The sequence below is a fragment of the Lucilia sericata genome, unplaced genomic scaffold (assembly GCF_015586225.1).
Source record: "Lucilia sericata isolate MDLA Ls3-8-SP2 unplaced genomic scaffold, ASM1558622v1 Contig001307F_arrow, whole genome shotgun sequence".
NCBI classification, from domain to species: Eukaryota; Metazoa; Arthropoda; class Insecta; order Diptera; family Calliphoridae; genus Lucilia; species Lucilia sericata.
The window spans coordinates 28,849-32,500 of NW_023995254.1; positions in this window are offsets into that span (position 1 = coordinate 28,849).

Genomic DNA, 3,652 nt, shown 5'->3' on the forward strand with positions numbered 1-3,652 from the left:
GTCTATAGTCTAGTCTATAGTCTAGTCTATAGTCTAGTCTATAGTCTAGTCTATAGTCTAGTCTATAGTCTAGTCTATAGTCTAGTCTATAGTCTAGTCTATAGTCTAGTCTATAGTCTAGTCTATAGTCTAGTCTATATCTAGTCTATAGTCTAGTCTATAGTCTAGTCTATAGTCTAGTCTATAGTCTAGTCTATAGTCTAGTCTATAGTCTAGTCTATAGTCTAGTCTATAGTCTAGTCTATAGTCTAGTCTATAGTCTAGTATAGTCTAGTCTATAGTCTAGTCTATAGTCTAGTCTATAGTCTAGTCTATAGTCTAGTCTATAGTCTAGTCTATAGTCTAGTCTATAGTCTAGTCTATAGTCTAGTCTATAGTCTAGTCTATAGTCTAGTCTATAGTCTAGTCTATAGTCTAGTCTATAGTCTAGTCTATAGTCTAGTCTATAGTCTAGTCTATAGTCTAGTCTATAGTCTAGTCTATAGTCTAGTCTATAGTCTAGTCTATAGTCTAGTCTATAGTCTAGTCTATAGTCTAGTCTATAGTCTAGTCTATAGTCTAGTCTATAGTCTAGTCTATAGTCTAGTCTATAGTCTAGTCTATAGTCTAGTCTATAGTCTGTCTTAGTCTAGTCTATAGTCTAGTCTATAGTCTAGTCTATAGTCTAGTCTATAGTCTAGTCTATCGTCTAGTCTATAGTCTAGTCTTATAGTCTGTCTATAGTCTAGTCTATAGTCTAGTCTATAGTCTAGTCTTAGTCTAGTCTATAGTCTAGTCTATAGTCTAGTCTATAGTCTAGTCTATAGTCTAGTCTATAGTCTAGTCTATAGTCTAGTCTATAGTCTAGTCTATAGTCTAGTCTATAGTCTAGTCTATAGTCTAGTCTATAGTCTAGTCTACTAGTTCTAGTTAGTCTATAGTTCTAGTCTATAGTCTAGTCTATAGTCTAGTCTATAGTCTAGTCATAGTCTAGTCTATAGTCTAGTCTATAGTCTAGTCTATAGTCTAGTCTATAGTCTAGTCTATAGTCTAGTCTATAGTCTAGTCTATAGTCTAGTCTATAGTCTAGTCTATAGTCTAGTCTATAGTCTAGTCTATAGTCTAGTCTATAGTCTAGTCTATAGTCTAGTCTATAGTCTAGGTCTATAGTCTAGTCTATAGTCTAGTCTATAGTCTAGTCTATAGTCTAGTCTATAGTCTAGTCTATAGTCTAGTCTATAGGTCTAGTCTAAGTCTAGTCTATAGTCTAGTCTATAGTCTAGTCTATAGTCTAGTCTATAGTCTAGTCTATAGTCTAGTCTATAGTCTAGTCTATAGTCTAGTCTATAGTCTAGTCTATAGTCTAGTCTATAGTCTAGTCTATAGTCTAGTCTATAGTCTAGTCTATAGTCTAGTCTATAGTCTAGTCTATCTAGTCTAGTATAGTCTAGTCTATAGTCTAGTCTATAGTCTAGTCTATAGTCCTAGTCTATAGTCTAGTCTATAGTCTAGTCTATAGTCTAGTCTATAGTCTAGTCTAGTCTATAGTCTAGTCTATAGTCTAGTCTATAGTCTAGTCTATAGTCTAGTCTATAGTCTAGTCTATAGTCTAGTCTATAGTCTAGTCTATAGTCTAGTCTTTAGTCTAGTCTATAGTCTAGTCTTTAGTCTAGTCTATAGTGTAGTCAGTATTGTACTCTATATTCTAGTCTAGCCTATAGTCTAGTCTATAGCCTAGTCTATTGCCTAGTCTATAGTCTAGTCAATAGAGTAGTCTATAGTCAAGTATATAGTTTATTCTATAGTGTAGTTTAGTCAATAGTCTGGGTTAGTTTATAGTCTATTTTGGGCTAGGTTGGTCTATAGTCTAGATTATCTTTTGCGCAAAAATAGTTATTCTAAATGAAAAAATATTTCTGTGAATGTTAATGCAATTTTAAGCTTTATACGTCATTACTCCCCCTTACTGTCAATCCACTACCAATTTATGCGTTTTTTGCTATTATGCCAATTGACCACACTATTGTTTACAATTTTACATTTTAGTTTTCACATAAATTTTCGTTAGTAAAGTCGCCTAGAAAAGCCGGTCGTGAAAGTGAATTAATTTATTACAGAAAAATCGCGGTTCCGATCAAAAAAGTGTTTAAATCGTTAATTAATGTGTTTAAATTTCATAATCTAAAGTTATTTAAATAAAATCTCTAATAATAAAACCATAAAAAGTGTTTAAAAATGCAGCGTCCGTATGCGGCCCACTTTGTTTGCCAATCATTGTTAATTTATCTACTAAAGTGTTGTTAAAAAGTTTTATGGTAAAAAAGTTAATAATCAATTCCTTAATGAAGTAAAAAGATATTCCTTCTAATATTTTTGTTTAAATAAGAAAAAAATTGGCAAAAGTAATTAAATTGCAAAAATTATGCAGCCATTTGCAATGTTTTTATTTTGGTGGCTTCGTTTGTGGGAGTTGTTGTTGTTATTATTCTTGTTGTTTACTTGTTGCTTTTTCTTTGTTATGGTTGTTGTAGGTTGTTGTGTTTGCTGTTTTTGTTTTGTTTGGGGGTTTGTTAGTAAAAATGCAAATTGTCTCAAAAACATTGGGTAACAATAATAACAAAACTTTTTTTAAACAATGATGTGTTTAATTGTGTTTTTATTGAAATAATTAAAAAAATCTATAAATTGCTAAAAAAAATAATTATTAAAATTATTTGCTTTATTTTTAAATACCTAAGATGTTTTTTAAATTAAGAACATACATTTTTTCTTGGAAATTATTTTGTAAAATGAGTCTAGTCTATAGACTACTCCGCCTTACCGTCAATCCACTCCAAATTTAAGAGATTTTTTAGTACTATGCAAATTGACCACCCTTTTGTTTACGCTATTCCTTTTTAGTTTTCGCATCCATTCTCGTTAGTAAAGTCGCCTAGAAAAGCCGGTCGTAAAATTTAATTAATGTGTTTAATTTCATTATCTAAAGTTATTTGAATAAAATTGTTAATAATAAAACCACAAAAAGTGTTAGAAAATACCTCCTCCCAATGTTGCCCAGTTTTTGCCAATCATTGCTATCCATCTACTAAAGTGTTATTAAAAAGTTTTATGTTAAAAAAAGTTAATAATCAATTTCTTAATGAAGTAAAAAGTAATTCCTTCTAATATTTTTGTTTAAATAAGAAAAAAATTTGCAAAAGTAATTAAATTGCAAAAATTATGCAGCCATTTGCAATGTTTTAATTTTGGTGGCTTCGTTTGTGGGAGTTGTTGTTGTTATTCTTCTAGTTGTTTTCTTGTTGCATTTTCTTTGTTATGGTTGTTGTTGTAGGTTGTTTTTATTATTAGCTGTTTTTATTTTGTTTTGGGGGTGTTTGTGTATAAAAATGCAAAATCTCTCAAATGAATTGATTATCAACAAAGACAACAACAATCTTCAGTAAACAATGATACTGCAAAAATAATGTTGTTGAGGGAGAAAATAAAAAAGAAGTGTGTTTTTAGTGAAGTTATTAGAAATGTTAATAAATTAATTAAACAAATAATTATTCAAATTATTTCGTTGGTTTGCTACTACAGTCTAGTCTATAGTCTAGTCTACTGTCTAGTCTATAGTCTAGTCTATAGTCTAGTCTATAGTCTAGTCTATAGTCTAGTCTAGTCTATAGTCTAG